General features: G+C 38.2%; 1 protein-coding gene across 1 annotated transcript in view; it reads right to left on the bottom strand.

Annotated features, from left to right (window-relative positions):
- Positions 1-22,073, bottom strand: part of SGCZ (sarcoglycan zeta) — a 527,596-nt gene that overhangs the window by 128,241 nt on the left and 377,282 nt on the right. The gene's annotated exons all lie outside the window — the stretch shown is intronic.

The following is a 22,073-nucleotide window of genomic DNA, read 5'->3' as shown; positions in this document are numbered from 1 at the left end:
GAAATAACCTTATCCAGAATAAGCTAAAAAGAACACAGTGGCTGACCTAATACCTAAAAATAATGAGTGCTGTCCCACTGTCCCCAGCTCTCCTGATGAGCTAGATGGGGGGCTTTATAGGCAAAGCTTCACCTAGGATTGAGGTATTTAACTGTTCAGCCTGATGGCGAACTGCATACGTTATTCCTTGGATGCACCTAATGCAAGGGTCCAAATGTAGATCATAAGTTTTCCTTTACTGTAGAGGTGAAGCTAGATCTTGAATTACAACTGCTAAGTAAAACAATTAGTTAATTATCTCTAAAAATACATATAACATTTGGTAAAGCAATCTATTACTTTTATGTAGTGAAATATTAGAAAAAACGTTATGTCATTGTTATGTCTTGACTCAACTGTTTTTGCTTTTTCCAGCAATTAAGATAGGAAAATATCCTCTAGGAAGAAAGAAAAAGGGGTTTTTATTAATAGTTGCTCATCACTCCTAAAAGCATGTTGATGGTGAAAAGAAGAACTTAAAAAATGCTGAGGGTTTTTTTGTTTGTTTTAATTTATCTGAATAGAAATAGGAAAGTGTGGATGAAACAAGCAAACAAAATGATTCAATGTTAAATAAAATATAAGCATAGAAAAGTGGTATAATAAGGCTTCAGCTGTATTCTTACAGGAAAAACAATGAAACCTCTTGATACGTAAGAGACAAGGTCATTTTTGCACACTGATAGAAATTCAAGACATTTTATCCCTGGATGTTTATTACTATATTCCTGACAGAAGATAATTCTTCACTGTACAGCCAGTGGAATTCAACTTGATCCACTTAAGTGCAAAACTGGCAAATTTAACCTAATTGCTGATTAAAAGTTTTGAAGCCATTGCTGACTCTAGTGTAGCAGAACAGTGAGAACTTGCATTTCTGCACTCTTGGCTGAATTGTGAAACAAGTAACTTCCACTTGCTGGGCAGTCGTAAACAGCTGGAGAACAGTGTCCCCAACTGCTATAGCTGAAGCTGGAAGAGCACACTGAATTAAACAACACTATACTTATCTACGGATTCTGTAGCCGCTATATAACTATAGTTATTCCCTTTCTAAAGCAAACAATGATACCAATACGACAGATATTTGATTGACAAAACTACATCCACATCTGAGGCAAGACTGTGAAAATGTTAATTCTTTACGACAACAAAAAGAATTACATTTTATACAATGCAATTCAGCTGGTATCATTTCCCAAACACAACAAGGATATAGTGATAGATGGCTTTCCACACTATGACAGATTGGCAAAGAACATACTGTTGGGAATCATGCCATCAAATGTCAGTTATAGGACTAGAAGCCTAGATTCCTATGACTACAAAACCAGAAACTACCAGAGTCAGAAAATAAATATAACTCCTTTCTAAAGCAGAGAAAATATGGAATAACAAAAGCTACTGCTAAGGCTATCTATAATATAGAATATACTTGTTAAAGTAATATGTCACCAAGAGAAATTTACAGACTCTGTAATAGTCCATATAATGTTTAGCAAAAGTTGTAACTGATTACATAAAGCCAAGAACCACCTTTTTGCTAGAAAAAGTGCTATTTGTATTCAAACTATGTGTCGTGGTTTAACCGCAGCTGGCAACTAAGCACCACGCAGCCACCCGGTCACTCCCTCACAGTGGGATGCAGGAGAGAATCAGAAGGGTAAAAGTGAGAAAACTCATGGGCTGAGATAAAGACAGTTTGATAGGTAAAGCAAAAGCCACACATGCAACCAAAGCAAACCAGGGAATTCATTCACTGCTTCCCATCGGTAGGCAGGTGTTCAGCCATCTCCAAGAAAGCAGGGCTCCATCACACCTAACGGTGACTTGGGAAGACAAACGCCATCACTCCGAACGTCCCCCCTTCCTTCTCCTTCCCCCAGCTTTATATACTGAGCATGACATCATATGGTCTGGAATATCCCTTTGGTCAGTTGGGGTCAGCTGTCCCAGCTGTGTCCCCTCCCAACTTCTTGTGCCCCCCCAGCCTCCTCGCTGGTGGGGTGGTGGGAGAAGCAGAAAAGGCCTTGGCTCTGTGTAAGTGCTGCTCAGCAATTACAAAAACATCCCTGTGTTACCAACACTGTTTTCAGCACAAATCCAAAACAGAGCCCCATACTAGCTACTATGAAGAAAATTAACTGTATCCCAGCCAAAACCAGCATACTATGACAGCTGAATTATCAAATAATGTTCTTAAAGAGGTGATGTTTTATTTTAAAATATTTTTTTAAATCAAGATGAGTTTTCTATACAAATCATTTCACATATAAAATCTCAGGCATTTATAGGCTTTCTAACAGAGTGCAGTATGAGACAGTAGTGCCTATTTTTGAAAAGGAAGTAAAAGAAATTACACTGTGCTTTTGAATGTGCAATCTGCATTAATACCCATTAATTCTGAATTTCAGCAATCTTATTTTTCTATATAAGCTGTAGTAATAGCATATAAAATCATAATAGGAAAGAATAACCTGAGCAAAGACAACAACCATGCTATATTTTTGGCAGTGAATAAATACTCAACAAGAACTGGGTACCAATTTATTGATTTGGATATAAACACATTTTCTAACTGAAAAGGCAAATTCAATATGTTAATTTACCTGCTTCTGTGTAATGTTTTTCACTGACAGGCACAAAATAATATTCACAATAAAACTGAAAAAAAAACCAAAACAAAAAACACCACAGTGAAAAAACACAAAGTCAAACTTCCAGAAAACTGGAAATGCTGAAATTAAGGTTGCCTAGGAAAATTGCATCTGTTCCATCTTGCATGTATGTGTATGATAAAGTCTATAATTGTACATAATATTTACCCTCCTGAATCCCAGCTAATTCCATACAAGGTTGGCACTACTCTTCATCAGCAGCTACTCACTATTTTGTTTTTGCCTCATTATTTTCTTTGCTTTGCATTCATTATACTCTGTTAAACCCCTGCTTTGAAGACAGTACTGTCAGTTTCCCTCTTGGCTTCTGTTCTCATAAGTGTTTATTACTGAAGTTACACAGTTCTTCACAACTGCTAATTAATTTTCAAAATACTTTCAGTGGCTTTATATGAAGTGATACTGTTCTTATGTTACTGAAAGGGAACTGAAGCACAGAAATTAATTTGTTCACTAATTTTTGGTACTTACCATATTTTTTCTGTTTATTTTCAGCACTGGGAAGTTAATTTGTATAGCAAGTTTAAGCTGCCTCTCAGAAACAAACTAACGATAGAGCCTACTGCATCCATAAGGGCTTCCCCTTTTCTGAGTGATGTTTCTAAGACTTCATTCTTTAGTTTTTCAATAGTGAGCTACCCACCTACCAGTGTCCAACAGTTTGAATGCAGACAGACTCTGGACAGACAAGAGCACTCTAGTTTCAGTAAAATTACATATTCAATACAAGAAGACAGACACTACATTCTGGCGCATAAGCCACAAATGGTGTTATAAGATATAAAACTGAAATAGGGTGACTGTGACCTTAATTGTTTGATAAATGCAATAATCTCCCAGAAAGTAATTTCCTGAAGTGTGTAATGACTGACATGAAATAAGACTGAATTGTAAAATAAAGAAAATAGTCAGACATGTACTACGACGTGCTTAATGAGGCTCTCTTTATTCAAAGAATCACTGCCCAGAACATTTTCTTCATCAATAACTTGCCATTCAGTTTAAAGAGGGGTGGGAATAAGAAGAGTTTCCTGTTTCATTGAGTTAGAACTATGCTGTTGTAGAGAAAAATTCAAGGGTTTTCAGAAGTAACATAACATGGTTAAAAAGTTATTAGGATTGAAAAAGTTAATCAGAGGAAGGTCCAGTCTTCTTGGCTCATCTAATGCACTTATGACCATGAAGATCACTTCAACTTTGGAGCTCTGCCAGAAAGATGAAAATTAATATAAAAGAACTTAAAACAGAACCACAGAAGAATTCTGTCTTAAAACATACTTGCATCTTCCTGCAGATATGATTTTGATGTAATATTGTTAGCATAATTCATTTTAGGCATTCCTTCTGCTAATCTTCCAAATAAACTGCCTAGATTACGTTAGGCTTTCCAGGCAATAAATACACAGATTATCATTTTGGTGTGATTTGATTTTATTCAAGTGCAAAAATACACTTCAATGAACTATACCAGTACTTTCTTACAGTAAGTAAATGCTAAGTTCACCTACTAGGTCTGTCTGGGACAGAGTTAGCTCTCTTCATCGCAGCCTATATGGTGCTGTGCTTTGGAGTTTTGGCTAAAACAGTGCTCATAACACACCAATGATTTCGCTATTGCTGAACTGTGCTTGCACAGTGTCAAGCCGTTCTCTCTTTTCCCCTCTCTGCCCCACAGTAAGTAGAGTGGGGATGGGCAAGGAGTTGGGAGAGGACACAGCCAAGACAACTGACTCAACCTGGCCAAAGGGATATTCCATACCTGTAACATTATGCTCAGCAATAAAAAGTGGTGGTAGAGGAAGAAGTCAGGGGGAGAATGGGATTGTCTTTCAAGGTGGCCACTGCTTGGAGACTGACTGGGCATCAGTCTGTTTGTGGTAGGTGGTGAGTGATTGTCTTTGCATCCCTTTATTTCCTTTTCATTATTATTTAAAATTTATGATTATTTTCAGATTGTTATTCCATGTATAACTTTCCCTTTTTCCCATGTAAGAAGATGAAACAAACTAACAGCGACCCTGCCTCACTTATTTTATTCTTTTCCCTACCTATGACATTAAGAAAAACCAACCCCCTCATGTTTACACCCATAAATATGCCTACTGTACAGATATTATTAAAAAATAATAATAAAATCATCACTATCAATATTTTATGGCATTTTTAGATTACATTACATTTCATTTATGAACACTAGAAATTCAAACAAACAGCTATTAAAACCGTAAAATAGGAAAATTAAACATTTATTTTGTGGTGTTGCTTGTCTTATAACTGCAGCAATCTAGGAATAGTTTTATTGAATTTGAACACTACATTAAAGTTGATGAAGACTCAAGCTATACTTATAATAAATCTCTGATAAAGAGATTATAACCTTGAATCAGAGTATATTTTAAAAAAAAAAAAAAAGTTCTGTGAGTCAAGCAACCAATACTGATGTTCACAACTTTTTCAAGCTTTGACCTGTGTATAGATAGGCAGAGATTAATGTTCTCAGATGGTCCTGTAAATGGTGTATAAGAAAGTCCGAAGTTAATTCACACAATGTGCTGAAAATTCTACAAGGGTGTACTACTTCGTATGTTCTATTTCTGCCCAATAAACTATTAAAGCAGCATGTTTTATGATAACTACAAGCAGAAAAGCATATGACAGAACTAAGACTACTTCTCAGCAAGCCAGGAGGTTGTCTAAAACTACAGTCTATCCTAACTAATCCTGGACCACACATATTGCTATATAATGAAACATGCTGCGTTGTGCTTTCCTTTCTCTCTCTCTTTTTTTTTTTTTAATTATTTAAACACTAAGGCATTCTAAGGAACAAGTAGATAAGAAATTCTATACAAATTGCTGATAAACAAGAAGCGTGCAAGAACAAGGTTAGCAATCTGCATGATAGCCAGATCTCTGTGCCATAAACAACAAGAACTGAGGACTTAGGACAGGATCCACAATACTGGTTTGGAAGATCTTTAAGCTACAGAAAGAGCAGGTTTGAAGCTAAGCCGTGGACTATTTCAATTGGAAATAACATTTCATCTGGAGGACAGTAACTAAATCTTACAACTCACTCAGCCTAGATGAAATAAAACCTCTTTGCATGAGACTTGGATCAAATCCATACCTTTACTATTACAAAAGCCTGCAAATCTATGGGTAGTACTGCTATGTGAAAGACGTGAAAATGGAGAACACACCTACAATTCCTACTTAAGATCACAGAATTCAAAATTCCTTTGTCTGGAGAGACGAAGTAGGAGAGTGTGATACTGCAGTTCAGGAATTAAAAATCTCATTGAGTGAGTTGAGAACAGAGTTCTGCTAGGTCCTCCAATAATTAGTCATGCATCTCACGAAGTGGGCAGTTATAAGTCAGCAAAGGACACTGCTAACTAAAATGCAAGCTTTTTCGTTAGGATCAAATACTTGAACTTACATCCACGAGCAGAGCAAAAAGTAAACTGAAGTGTTGGTTAATCTGAATTGGCTAAAACAAGAACAAATAGCATTTTGTATTTCAGTTTTGCATGGTGTTTTTCCTGTTTTCCTCAATAATAAAATACACCAAATATCTGTTTCAGTACTTTAAAGCAGGAACAACAAAGTAGTTGGTGGGCCAGGAAATCCATTATTATCAATAATATTCAAGTTTTTCAAAAGTTTTGTTGTTAGATGTGATATTCCGCTTGTTTTCTGAGTATATACTTAAACCGAGATCCTGTCTCCAAAAGCTCACAGTCCGAAGAGGGAAGCACTGCACAAAACATGGAGGCGGGGGGGGGGGGGGGGGGGGAAAGTAGCATTTAAACAAAGTGCCTAAACACAGTGTTCTATAAATTAATAAGCATTTACTGCCTGTTGCCTTGTAGGCATCATAGCAGAGGCTAAACATGAAAAGGAAGCCAGATGATGTGATTGCAGTGCTATGAAAGAGCACAGATGGTACCTCTGTAGGTGTACAAAGATGCTATGTAAAAGGAAAATAAAAAAGAGGGTAAGACATCAGAAGAAAGGTGGTTGAAGCAATGAAGCAGTGTTGAATTATACTGAAGATGGCAAAAGAATACTGAATTTGATATGATGGCACAAAAAGCAGATAATGTAGAGGGACAGTGATGGGGATGATTAGGAAGATGAAAGACATTAGCAGCTACATTATTGATAAAATGAAAGAAATACACAAAAGGTTGGGAGGAATATGACAGGGGAAATTATTTGTATTGTGTTCACACACACAAAAAGCTAGATTTCATAAACAGAGTTGGAGCATAATTCCAGCTGGAGAAAAATGGTGCTTGGACATGGTTATTGATGTACAATCGAAAGAAAAACTGTAGGTAGCTACAGTCCTGCATAAACAAAAATGGTAGTGGTATCAGCAATGAAAACAGAATGTATTTTCCTGGATTACCAGGAAAGAATTTCAGTAGCCAAAAATAAAGGTAAAATGATAGAAAGATATCCAGAAAAACACATTGGAATGGCAAAAATCTGGATTGATGGAAACATCTGCCTTCATCCATCTGCTGAAAATAATAGCTGACACTGTGTAGATATCAGGGAAAAGCTGGGGAAGAAGTTACTATAGTACAGTGCAGCAATGTTTAAAGGGATACACTCTAAGGAAAAATACAATCTGTGGAAATTCAGTACCAACAATGAGATTTTAAGCAGAAAAGCTGTTATAAAGAAAGAAAAGTCAGACTACTACCCAAACTAAGTGGAATTAGAATACCCTGAACATATTCTGTCCTTTAGAATGATTTTTGAATGTGTGGAGCATGGCCTGGCTTCTTCAATCATAAAAGTAATCTTGAAATGAAAATAAGAGTCTATATGTGCATATATTAATAGAAAATATATACTTATCCAGAACAGACAATAAGATCAAATGCATCATACACACTTTAAAGTTTGATTTTATTCCCAGGTCTGGCTAGTTATGTTATTTTCCATTCATACATAAATGTGTCCTTTAATGTCAAGTGAAAAAGGCAGAATTCTATGTGATCTCTACTCATAAACTATTCCAGATTAAGGTACAATCTTCCTCGAACTCTTATGTTTAGTATTACTGGGGTTTTTTTGGTTTTTTTTCTTGGTTTTTTTTTTGTTGTTGCTGTTGTTGTTGGGGTTTTTTACAATAAATTTATTTGTATGTTCTTAAAACAAACATAATTAATAAAATAGGAAAAATATAGAACCTAACTATGCAATTCATCTCCCTCTAAATATCTGACATTCAGGAATTTAAACAATAAAGACAAGATTTTCAGACCCATTGAACACCTGCAATTCCTACAGAAACTATGTGGTGAGAAGGATATGAACTCTAGACCAAATAGTATAGAAATGAACAACCTTATACCCAACATCTCAAACTTTTGGACAGGAAATATTCTTTTCTTTATTTGGATGCATGTTCTCTGCTCTACCATTTTATTCAATATTCTGTTTAAATTAAAATTATGTGACTTAGTTAATGTCAAAAATAACAAAAATAATTTCTATCCCAATACAGCCTCTTAAAATCAATATTTAATGAGTCAGTCAGAAAATGCAGAAAACTCCTTACAACTCCATACTTCATGCAGGTGGAATGGAAGTATAAAACAGTCAGGGAATGGTAAATTTTCTTCTCTGTAATTGCCAACAAAATTATTAAGTAAGAGTTAGTGAAGGGTTTCTGGTCCATGTACAGTCAGTTACAGGACACTAGGAACTAGGTAAAGGTAGGCAAACAGGCTGGAAAGAGAAAACACAGAGAGATGAGGCAAAGAAGGTCTGACCCTCATCCGAAGGTAAACACTGAGAAGTGGTAAATCCAGAAGTGTTATTCCTTTACTCATCATCTTTCCCCCCTTTCTTTCCATATATGAAATCAAACTGATTACAGAAGGTGATCAAATCATTTTTTCAATAGGTTGTCAGTCTGGAAAACAAATTTTAAAAGTAACTAATTCAGTATAAGCTGAGTATTTCGCCACTTGGCTATAACATGGAGTTTATTAAACACTGAAAAAATAAAAAAATAAAAATCAAGGAATCCAATTATGTCAGCAAGTGTAAAAATAACTGAAGGGGGACCCAAGAGCAAGGTGGAAGAATCCCCCACCAACTCCATACTGCTCCTGGCAAAGCATGATAATGACTCATGTTATATACAGAAAGGGCAAACCTAACGCCAGAGAAAGGATGAACATAACACCAGAGAAAGGACTGGATAGCAGAAGTTTGTGTGTATTGCTTTTAATTCTATCATTATTGGGAGAAAGAATGTAATAATTGCATGTTCTGGATGGTGTTAGTATCACTGTAACTGGACTAACAACACTATTTTGGTAAGACTGCTAATTTTTTAATTAGACTAATAATAAATTATTGGGTGTGGGTGTGTTTGTTTATTCTACATAAATTGCACAGGTTATTTCATCTACTTCCCTGCCTTTGAGGCTTGGTTGTAATTTTGACACAACATCTTGAAGATAATTTAGTCATGCTGAAATTTTAATCACACATTATCCTTGTATTGTATTTTTCAAATAAGTGGTTGCCTGACTTCAGAAAGAACGATGAAATACTGCAGATTGCTAGCACACTGATATTGGAGGACAATAAGCAAATATGTTACATACAAAAGCAGTCACCTCTGTTGATGTATCTGTAAGAAATATTTACTTATGAGAAACAATAAGAAATTTGTACAGTCCCACTGTTTGTTGTGTATGCATAAAGTGTAATCAAAATGTTAGAGCAGAGGCTCTGCTGTCTCTCTAGGAATCTCTACAATTTTTAGGACCTACTCTTCTCATGTATTCCAGTCCTTACACTGAACTAATGCTAGATTACCTAGATTTTGAGAAGTAAAAAGATTATTTGGGTGGAGAACCCTTGTAATTCATTCAGTGACATTCACAAAACAGGTTGTGTTGGTGCAATTATGTGTTTGGTCCTTGTCGTGTTTTGCACCTTGCCCTTTCAATGAGCTTGACATAACCAAATTTCAACTCTTGTGGTGCTAAACTCTAATATATGTTCATGCCAATTTCTGCTTACAAATACTTCAAAACCATTTCAAAAGAAACTAGCTAATCAGAAGGAGAGAATAATCATGTTAGATAACTAAACTTACACAATGAGGCGGTTCCTCAAAATCCATATATTTTCATTTATAAGTAAACAATGAAGTTTATTACAGAAAATAAGATTTTTACTAAGTATTTCAACCCTATTCTCCATGAAAAAAGCTGCAATAAAATATTCATCCATCCCTAGTACATATTTAACTCAAGTTTCATCTCACATTTCTACTATGGTTTCTAAGCAATTCAGGACTGGGCATTACAAGACTGGAAAACTCAGGGCAGCAAAGAAAGAAAGTGCTAAACAAACATTAGTAACCTTTCCAGCAGCATTTATTCCAATTAAAAAATGATAAAGCATGTCTTGAATTGAGTGGTGGGCTTAGTTGAGAGGTTCTGCAAAAGACTACTATTGTCTTGCACAGCAAAATCAGCTATACCTTAGCTACTCCTGACATAATGGTTTGGTTTTCCCTTGTTCTTTTCCTTAAAGGCAGATTCCATATCTTCTTTAGGCAATTTACTCTATTGCCTAAACTATCTTTATGGTTAGAAATATTTTCTTCATACATAACCTGAACCTCCAAGGCTATAATGCAACTGTTTTACTTCTGTTTATCCTTCAGATATATTATTGCTTAGACTAAATTATCACAGTTCATTGTCTTTCCTTGTATGTCACTTTTCATCTTAATGCTTCCCGTTGCTCCTAGTCTGCCTTTAGTTCATCCACATCTCACTAAGAAATAGAATAAAAAAAAAAAAAACAAAACCAAAAAACAACAGAACGAGCACAGCTTGTGAACACTTACCGTAGCAAAGCAGAGAAAAATTATCTCACTTGTTTATTCCAGCAGATCTGTTTTTTGCAATATTGTTCTGTTACTGATTTATGATATGCTTACGATCAGATACTTTTATCAGAACAAATGAATTTAAAGATTGGATTCCACAAACTGGCTGGAAAATAGCTCCTCCTTTATGTACTCATTAGGGGACTTACCCTGTATCTGATAGGACCAACTTTTTTTTTTCCTCCTTGGCCTGAGACAACTAGAATCTATTGATGACTGTTATAACCACATTGCTCTAATGATTGCTCTCTTCTCAGTAACAATCCAGTTTGTATAAATAATTAAAATTTTATTGAAAAAAAAAAAGTAAAGTCATTCCCCACCAGTACCCTTAACACCAAGATTCTTAGTCTCAAGAGATCTTTTAATATTACCAGAAAATCCATGCTGCTCCATCAGAAAAGACTGAGGACCATTTTAAGATAATGCTTGCAAGTTAGGACTCTCATCTGCAGATTTGAGTCCTGGATTTAAAATATTCCCTGATTTAGATTGCAGAATCCAAAGAAATAGGATTCTGGAACAGCAGGTGAATAGCTAGGGAAGCCACCTAAAAAGTTTTAAGATACAATTTATCAATTTTGTGAGGATTCGTTCATCTCAGGGTTGCTTATGATAACAACTAGGCAAAATGACCCAGAAGGTCCTTTCTTACCCTGTGTTTTCTTAATGTTTTACACTTGTGTATTAAGGCACATGTAACTTCCTAAATGTTTTCTCATAGCATGACTCTGTATTTGTTACAGAGGAAGGCTTAACTTACAATAACCTCATGAGCCATACCACAGAGGTACTGAAGTACCTACAGTCAAGCACGTTCTTCAGTAACTCCCTGGATTGGCACTTATATTCAGTAAAGTGCGCTTTTCATATAACAAAACAAATATCATTAAGTGGGAGCTATTACACTGCTTCCTTGATCACACTGTAGCAAAAAGCATTAAAGAAATCAATTTCAAGACAGTCTAAAGGAACCTACTACTGTCAAAACTAAAAGTGATTATTTTAATGTGAGGAAAAATTGTTGCATCAAACTTGGTAGTTGCAGAATTTTACTTTTCAAGACGTGTGACTATCTAACATTTCAGTCTTTATAGTATCTAAGTTTATACACGTTACTTAGGATTCCAGTACAAACACTGCATGTTTCTCAAAACAGCTACCACACATCTCTCAATAAGCAACACCTTGCTCTATTGATACACTCAAAATAAATAGGACTAAGAGCGAAGTAACTTGCTGCAGAGATCCATCTCTTGCTATCAGGGCAAAGGAAATGAAAGTGTAAGAAATGCCACAAAGTTGCTTGAAAATAACTCCTCTTTTATCTAACAGTCTGCTCAATAGAACACTCATCTCCTAACTGATAGCTTTGAGTTCCTTCTCTGGAGTCCAAAGGGATGAAAAATCATAACTTTCACTTTTTTGAGGAGTGTTATAATGACAATGATCAAGGGACCTACCTAATCTCCTTGCAGATAGCTCAGCATAGCAAAAGATTTTGAGAAGTTATCCATTATGTTGGTAAATGGGAGAAGTCTTGTAAAGGGAATAATTTCAAGAGAAATCTTAAAAACAAATTTACTGCATCATTTTGAGGGATGATGGTGTGCTCCCACATATCACAAACTTCCTGTGGTATGGCTAAAATCCTGATCACTGAAGGACAGTGAAAGCTGTGTATTTGTGAATCAACAGTTCAGTATCTCACTGACTTTTGTAACAGGGCAATTTAAGAGACTGATTGGAGAAGGGAGTTTTAGAAAGCACAGTTTAGTATCACAATTCAGCCCTTTAAAAGCACAGCATCAGGATTATCTCTGTCATCAAATCTTTCTCAGTCTACAGCTCTGAGGATGCAGGGTGGATACAGGGTGGCTACCTGCAATTGTGTCCACACAGGAATCCTGGAGGGGAATTCTTCAATCCAGGTTCTGTGCTCAAACCAGAGAACACAGACCTACACACTTCTAAAAGCAGAAACCAGGAATTAAAGAATCCCTGCAAATATTCTTTAGGAAACTGGTAGAAGACCCATAAGAAAAGTAGTGAAGCAGAGAAGGCCATATGGTCCAAAAGGATATCAATAACATGCTAGGCCTGAGGACCTCCAGTGAAAAAGTAGTTGGAAAGGAATGCAGGAGTACCAAACATGGAGGATGAATTGGACACTCTCCAGAGAAGCAGCTGATTAGGCAAGCAGCTAATGGTCCAGTCCCCAATAGCAAATGAAGAACCCATCCCAGTGCTAGCAAAAAAGAAGCTGTACATCCTTAACACTAAGAATTGTGAGTCTGAGTAGATTTGAGACTCACCAGCCATCTGGTTATTACTTCATTCCACTCATTTGTAATTACAGTAATAATATAACAAACTAGGCAGAGAAGGAGATAGAAGAATTCAAATTCACATAGTACATCTTGCTGAGAAAGAGCAGTAAGGGAGCATGGATGAATACATTTGTTCTGAGGAGAAAGAACTGCTAAGTGACTGCAAAGGAAGCTTATAAATATAAAAAACAAACAAACAAACAAAAACCCCCAAACATTGCCACTTTGGGATTTCCCTCCCAGACCAGAAGGATCAAGTAGATGATGTATTTGTGAAGAGTAAACCAGAGCACAGACCTCAGTGATAACATAGGTTACTGACTAACATCCTTTGTGAATGCGGCAGGAGACAGGCTGAAAAGGAAGCTCCTGAAATGCTTTCATGAAAGGAGTAATGAGGGTAGGGGTTGCTTCACATTTACCTCTAATTAACAGAGAAGAAACAGCTAAGAATGCGAAGATTACCTGGTAATGTAGTCAGAATTCTCAAAAGTTAGATTAGAAGGAAAATAACTCAAACTAAAAGCAATGTATTTCAAGAAGGCAAACTTCAGTAAATTGACTCTTAGAGAAGATTTCCTGGGAGACCTGCCTAAGGTGAAAAAGGAATTATAGTGAAATGGTAGCTCCTTAATGAACCAATTTACCCAAAGGAGAAGAAAGGCTTCTGATAGATACTGAAGAATATTGGCATTTTTTATGCTTTTTTTCCTTTTTAAATGTCTCCTTTAGTTAAAAGGTCAACATAAATTGGTTCTCTGTTTTAATTGGTGCATCAGTGATAAAGGATTAAGATCCTACAGGGAAAGGATGAATACATTTATGAATACTTGTATAAGCTAGGTATTTTCAAGCCAGCTGAGTAAAATGAACTTCATTCTGAGGTACCCAAAATCTGCAAGCCATAAATTATTAACTAAAATGTGTCTACAGCAGTGACATAGCTCAGAGCAGTAGAGTGCAGCAATCCCTCATTTCCCCACTTACTCCATGTTGGCTCAGACTGTGGGGCAGTTTTTCTGCATGTGAAGGGGATTCCTTTTGGATGAAATTAAATCAGAAGATCTGTTCAAAGTGCAGCAACAGTCTCTAAAAGGAACAGAAAGGTCTCAATCAATGTGTGATCTGCAGCACAAGCACGTCCCACAGCAAGTGCACATGCACCAACAGAATGCTCTCAAACCACAGAGACCTCCTGTGTTCTTCTGCTTCTTGTGCCACTTAAAAGGCTACAGGTCTCAAGGTCAGTAACCAGCTCATACAGATACCCTCAGATCCTAGCCAAGGGCATTCCTTTATATTACACCAAGACCTCCTATGGTTCAATATACTTTTTCTTCCTTCAGCTGCTGTATCCCTTTTCAGTGCTTTTTTGAATTGCTTGTCTCACCTGCCTTTTTTTTTTTTTTTTTTTTTTAATTACTAATGATTCCCCTTTTCCATCTTTCTTTCCCAATCAACTTCTTTGGTCTCATAGAAGATTCAGTATATTGCAGTCATAGTGCGAGGTCATGGTCAAGGGTCTCAGCTATGCCCCCTTGCATCTCTAAGTTCTGCATCTACTGCCAGTCATCCCCAGGACTTTGCACTTCCATCTGTCCAAACTCTGACCTCTGCATATACTCTATCATTTACCCTGCCTTTCCTCATACAAATGAACAACTGAGAGGGTGGAAGTCATTACTGTCATGGTGTCCACTTGACCATTTGCTCCTGCCACAAGATTTAAGACACCGTTTCTTCCATTCTGAGCCGCTGTCCGGCCAATACCCAAATTCAGAGTCAGGAAGCAGCAGGCACTGTGTGTTACATCTAAGTGCACAAGAATAAAAATAAGACTTGCTTCCATGAAAAAGGGCATGAGAACACCCGTGTGCTTCTGTCATCTCCACTAAATGGATGAAAGGATGCTCTGCCACTTGCCGAAGCAACGTTGAGAAGCCTACACACCTGAAAGCAAGATTTTGTAGGATAGTTTTCTTTTGGCTATCTTTGAGCAACATGTGTAACAGGGATGTTCAGTCCAGGGGACCAGATTAATCATAAAGCAAATAAATATGCATGCCTATAGTCTAACTTTTGGGTTCTTGGTACAAATTGCTTTTGTCTAGTGATCCATTCATATTGCAGCACATTAGTTTTTGCTGTGTGGCTCACAATTACACAGCCTATGAGCACAAAGTCTGTAAAAGCCCATAATGGATGGATGAGGGCAAACTGTAAAGATGAAGACTAGAGAGGCAGAATTGGTATTTATCTTTTAAAAGGCAAAACAGTGGCAGTAAAGATCAACTTACCTTGAACTCTTTCAAAAATACCATGAGATCTATACCAGAATAGATAATCAAACAAGCTGTTTGAAGGAAGCTGGAAGATGCCCACGAGATCAATGAGATGTAAAGCAATGAAAAAGCCAATAACAGCATAAGAATGAAACAATGGGCAATGCAAATAAGCATTAAATAATAATTTTTTAAAAAGACACCTACAAGGAAGGGCTAAACTTGATGACATTGTTCAGACTAGAGAAGAAAAATTAAGGAGGCACACAATAATCATCTTAGAGTATGAAAACACTGTCTTCGTGCCCACTGATAATTAAACAATATACAGTGAACCTAAAATGAAGAAACTGATAATCAAGTGGGTATTAGTAGAACATTTTGACTCTAAGAACTGGACCAGAAAGACTTTACATGGTTGTGCAATATCCATCTGTAAAGATTTTTAAGAACTTTTTGGACACACATGTCTCAAGAATGATGCACAGTTTAAGCTATGTTTTGGCAGAGGGTGGAAGAGGTGGCTTTTGGAAATCTCTTCCTGTCATTCTGCCTATAATTATTTTTAGTGTTCCATGCAGAGACTATTAAACACAGTATGTGTCTTCACAAGGTGCAGAATTGGATTTTTGCCTCGCCTTTGTTGAAGAAGTCCTTGTACAAAAAACATTTAAAGCTCTTTTAAGCCTACTTTATAACACTGCAAACATCTAAGCCACACAATTAAAGAAAAAAATCAAAAGACACAGTAGAATACATTGGAATTTATACTCTTATTATTTTTTACAGAATACATTTTTTCCCATGTTTACAGTATTTACTGTATTTTACTGAATATATTTCTAGACAAATGGAAATAAGAATGCTGTTTTCAAATATCTTACAGAAGTGCAAGTGCGGCATATCTGCCCATTTTCCCAGAGAGCTTTTAATCAAAAATATAAGATAAAATTAAAAGTAATATGAAGGAAGAAAGATTTTAAGGGATGAAGAATGAAGTATAACTTAAATTTTCAGTGATTGCCCTTTTAGCTGTTGTAAGCATCATAATTTGTCCTAACATTGCCCTTGAATCCAAACAAAATCATTATATTTAACATATGATCTCAATTTCAACGCTTATTGCTGATTGCATTAATCAGCAAAATGTATGTACCCTTAGTTGGTTTATGACCTATGCAAGTGTTTTGCCTTGACTGTTTCAGGGTTATGAGGAAACTACTGTCTTGATCAGCAGTAAATACTGACAAAGTTTTATTGGATTCCAAGAAAACAGTCTTAACTAACATAATCTATATTGGGGGGGGGGGGGGGGCCTTTTTGTGGCAGAAGTACTAGAGTAATGGAACAAGCATAATTTCTTATTGTGAAGACACTAAGGCAGTTTTGAGAATACCTACGTAAGGTGTTCTGTAGTACAATTAAGCATGCAGTAAATTATTCACATCAACACTTTCATACATTCATGTACTCATATTCCTTATCAGTCACAGGAGGAGGGTGAGCAGGGTCCTTGTTTCGATACAGGATGGAAGATAAAGGAGGAGCTGGAAGCCATTGTGCAGCAGGATAGATATGACTTAATCGCCATCACGGAAACATGGTGGGATGACTCCCATGACTGGAGTGTTGCAATGGATGGCTACAAGCTCTTCAGAAGGGATAGGCAAGGTAGAAGAGGTGGTGGGGTGGCTCTTTATGTTAGGGAATGTTTTGACTGTTCAGAGCTACACGATTCTGATGACAAGGTGGAGTGCTTATGGGTGAGGGTGAGAGGGAAAGCCAATAAGACAGATATTGTGCTGGGAGTCTGTTATAGACCGCCTGACCAGGTTGAAGAGACGGATGAATCATTCTACAAGCGGCTGGCAGTAGTCTCAGAATCGTGTACCCTTGTCCTTGTGGGGGACTTTAACTTTCCAGACATCTGCTGGAAATACAACACAGCAGTGAGTAAACAATCTAGGAGGTTCCTGGAGTGTGTGGAAGATAACTTCTTGACACAGCTGGTGGGTGAGCCAACCAGGGGAGGAGCCTTGCTAGACCTGTTGTTTACGAACAGGGAAGGACTGGTGGGAGGTGTGATGGTTGGAGGCTGTCTTGGGCTTAGTGACCATGAAATGGTAGAATTTTCAATTCTTGGTGAGGCAAAGAAGGTGGTCAGCAAAACCACCACTGTGGACTTCCGGAGGGCTAACTTTGGCCTCTTCAAGGCACTGGTTGAGAGAGTCCCTTGGGAGACGGTCCTGAAGGGCAAAGGGGTCCAGGAGGGATGGACATTCTTTAAAAAGGAAATCTTAATGGCTCAGGACCAGGCTATTCCCATGTGCCGCAAGTCAAACCTCCGAGGAAAACGACCGGCCTGGCTGAATGGGGAGCTTTTGCTAGGACTTAAGAAAAAAAGGAGAGTTTATAATCTCTGGAGGAAAGGGCGGGCAACTTGGGAGGAGTACAGGGATCTTGTTAGATCATACAGAGAGAAAATTAGAAAGGCAAAAGCTCAGCTAGAACTAAATCTGGCCACTACCGTAAGGGACAACAAAAAATGTTTTTACAAATATGTTAACAGTAAAAAGAATCCCAAGGAGAATATCTATCCTTTAATGGATACAGAAGGGAACGTAGCAACCAGTGATGAGGAAAAGGCCAAGGTACTTAATGCCTTCTTTGCCTCAGTCTTTAATAGTGAGTCCAATCATCCTCAGGGTACTCCACCTCATGAGCTGGAAGGTAAGGATGAAGAGCATAACATACCACCCTTAATCCAGGAGGAATTAGTTAGGGACCTGTTACGCCATCTGGACACTCACAAATCTATGGGACCTGATGGGATCCATCCAAGAGTACTGAGGGAACTGGCTGAGGTCCTTGCCAAGCCACTCTCTATCATCTATCAGCGTTCCTGGTCAACAGGGGAGGTCTCAGACTACTGGAGGCTTGCCAATGTGACTCCCATTTATAAGAAGGGTCGGAGGGAGGATCCGGGGAACTACAGGCCTGTCAGCCTGACCTCGGTACCGGGAAAGATTATGGAACGGTTTGTCTTGAGAACACTCACACGGCAGCTCCAGGATAAGAGGGGGATCAGGCCCAGTCAGCATGGGTTTACAAAAGGCAGGTCCTGCTTGACCAACCTGATCTCCTTCTATGACCAGGTGACCCGCCTAGTGGATGAGGGAAAGGCTGTCGATGTTATTTTCCTAAACTTCAGCAAGGCCTTTGACACTGTCTCTCATGGTATACTCCTTGAGAAGCTGGCGTCTTGTGGCCTGGATAAGTGCACTATTCACTGGGTGAAAAACTGGCTGGATGGCCGAGCCCAAAGGGTCGTGGTGAATGGGGTGAAATCCAGCTGGCGGCAAGTCACAAGTGGTGTTCCCCAGGGCTCGGTGTTGGGCCCTGTTCTGTTTAATATCTTTATTGATGATTTGGATGAGGGGATTGAGTGCACCCTCAGCAAGTCTGCAGACGACACCAAGTTGGGAGGCAGGGTCGATCTGCTTGTGGACCTTGTAGAGGAAGGCTCTACAAAGAGATCTGGACAGGCTGGATCAATGGGCTGAGGCCAATTGTATGAGGTTTAACACGGGCAAGTGCCGGGTCCTGCACTTGGGTCACGGCAACCCCATGCAGCGCTACAGGCTTGGGGAAGAGTGGCTGGAAAGCTGCCCGGCAGAGAAAGACCTGGGGGTGCTGGTTGACAGCCGGCTGAATATGAGCCAGCAGTGTGCCCAGGTGGCCAAGAAGGCCAATCGCATCCTGGCCTGTATCAGGAACAGTGTGGCCAGCAGGAACAGGGAGGTGGTTGTTCCCCTGTACTCGGCACTGGTGAGGCCGCACCTCAAGTACTGTGTTCAGTTTTGGGTCCCTCACTACAGGAAAGACATTGAGGTGCTTGAGCATGTCCAGAGAAGGGCAACCAAGTTGGTGAGGGGCCTGGAGCACAAGTCTTATGAGGAGCGGCTGAGGGATCTGGGGTTGTTCAGTCTAGAAAAGAGGAGGCTGAGGGGAGACCTTATCGCTCTCTACAACTACCTGAAAGGGGGTTGTAGTGAGGTGGGTGTTGGTCTCTTCTGTCAGGTGTCTGGAGATAGGACAAGAGGAAATGGCCTCAAGTTGAGGCAAGGGAGATTTAGGTCAGATATTAGGAAAAATTTTTTTACTGAGAGGGTTGTCAAACATTGGAATGGGCTGCCCAGGGAAGTGGTTGAGTCACCATCCCTGGAGGTATTCAAAAAGCGAGTGGACAGGGTACTCCAGGGCATGGTTTAGGGGGCATGGTTAATGGTTGGACTTGATGATCTTGAAGGTCTTTTCCAACCAAAATGATTCTATGAAAGAAGGTCCTGAAAACTGGGCTGACAACAGACTGAACACAATAAAGATGAGTTGGGACGTGGCGACTGTCCAGACAGTAGTGACATGCTTTGACTGATTAATTCAGTTCAGCAGATACAGCACAGCCTATCCAGAGAATGTGGATTCAGGATAAGTGTCAGTTTTAGCAAGAAAATTGGCTTCTATAATGATAAAAAGAAAGGTACAGAAATATGTCTACGAGCACAGACCCTTAGAGAGATCAAAGAAAACAGGAGAGATTTAAAGGAGGAGATTTTACAGGTAGACCACTCCTGCTAGCAGACAGGACATGCTATAGCATCTGAAGAAGGAAAATAGCAGAGGTATTTCTCTCTTCACCTTAAGAGACAGGTATCTTATTCCATACACTGAGAGAGGCTTAGGAACAAAGAAAGAAGTCTGGGGTGGACATTATACTTCTTCAGTATAATGTGCACAGACTTAACTAGAAAGAAAAGATCCTTAAGAGCCTACAAACTTTACAGCTTTGAAATGTTAAAAAAAAAAAAATCATTCATTGGGTTGTTTCCTTTCACTTACAAGTGTCATGAAATTGCTGAAGTTCACTACTAGTAGCATTCTTTATGACCACCAGTAAGAGAGACTCATCTGAGCTTTAATAGCCTCGTTTTGGTAATGTAATTTTGACTGTATTTTTGGTAGTGAAGGAATCAAATAAAATCAGTTCATTAAGTTTGGAAAAGACCTCTAAGATCATTGAGTCCAACCATCAACCCAACACCACCATGCCCAATAAACCATGTCCTGAAGTGCCATGTCTACGCGGTTTTTTTGAACACCTCCAGGGATGGTGACTCAACCACTTCCTTAGGCAGCCTGTTCCAATGTCTGACAACCCTTTCAGCAAAGAAATTTCTTCTAATATCCAATCTAAATCTCCCCTGCCACAACTTGAGGCCATTTCCTCTCATCCTATCACTAGTTACTTGGTAGAAGAAACCAGTACCCACCTCGCTACAACCTCCTTTCAGGTAGTTGTAGAGAGCAATAAGGTCTCCCCTCAGCCTCCTTTTCTCTGGACTAAATAACTCCAGTTCCCTCAGCTGCGCCTCATAAGCCTTTTGCTCCAGGCCCTTCACCAGCTTTGTTGCCCTTCTCTGGACATGCTCTAGCACCTCAATGTCTTTCCTGTAGTGAGGAACCCAAAACTAAGGAAGATGCAGTATGAGAAAAACAAATAAAATAGTAGATTAAAAATACTAAAAGAAAAGGTTCTTAACTTCATCATGTGTTTAAGAACAGAACAAATCATAAATTATCCCCAAACACACATCAGAAGCAGGAATTGTATCTGATGTCTTATGAAGTCAATTGGAATCATTCTTTTGATTATATTTATAGTTCAGAAGCTATTTGCAAGTACGCAGAGGATCAAAAATTTCAGTTTTCAGTGAAGATGAAACAATCCATCTGTTGGGACATGCAAGTTTTTGGACTGATGCATTTGCAATGCATATGAAAGTACACTTGCATAATAGGTCATCAGCAACATGATGATGGAAAAGGAAAAAGGAAGAAAAGGGAGGCAAAAAAAAAAAAAGTAAATTTCAATACAGGCTTTCTCTTTTGGTAGCATTACTTCCAAATTAAGTTCATTGAGAGAGAATTAATTTTCCAGGAACATTAAATAATGAGTAATAAACACTTTCTCAAAATTAAGAGTCAGTAGAAAGGGGGGGGGGTGTTATGTGAGTCATCTGCATGCAAACACCATTCTGCCCTAACTGCATGTTATGTGCTTTGTATCAAAAATTGCATGTTTGACTACAGCAAATAATTCACTTTTTTTCCAAAAGTAAAAAAGAGCATAGTGCAAGTACAGAAATTTAGGATCTCTACTGCTGTCTTGTAAGCAGTATAGACAATCTACTGGGTATTTCTACTTCCCTCTGCTTTCTTATTTTCCCTACCTGGTGTTTTGAAAAACAGCGCCAGTGGTTTGAATCTTCACCAGTGATAAAATAACTCTCCCGTGCACTATTGTGACACAGTGAATACCGTGAGATTCATTATTAAAATAGTAAAAATATTCCTGTAGAACAAGTCTAACCTAAACTAGAAGTTACGATCTTTTAACTGAGGTCCAATTTAGATCAAAAGAGATCAAATTTTTTTTTAAAGCATCACTTTTATTTAAGCTCTAAATATTAAATTTTATTTCTAATCTACCTCTATCGTATTTGTTTGAAGTCCACCTTGAAAATTGTATCCAAGTAGGCCAATCTGGGAACTTAAGCCACATAACAAATATGATTCCATATAAATCAGAACCAAGATGTTCATAACAAAAAAAGTGCTGTTGGTGACATTACAACACTTCAGCTAACAGCCCAGATGTTCAAATAAATGGCCTTGTCATGGACAAAAATACTTCTGCAGAATGCTGGACATCTTGTGTACTACAATCACTTTCAAATGCGGT

This window comes from Harpia harpyja, chromosome 2, assembly GCF_026419915.1.
Source record: "Harpia harpyja isolate bHarHar1 chromosome 2, bHarHar1 primary haplotype, whole genome shotgun sequence".
Lineage (NCBI taxonomy): Eukaryota > Metazoa > Chordata > Aves > Accipitriformes > Accipitridae > Harpia > Harpia harpyja.
Note: the sequence above shows the minus strand (reverse complement) of the source record. Positions and strands in the feature narration are given on the sequence as shown.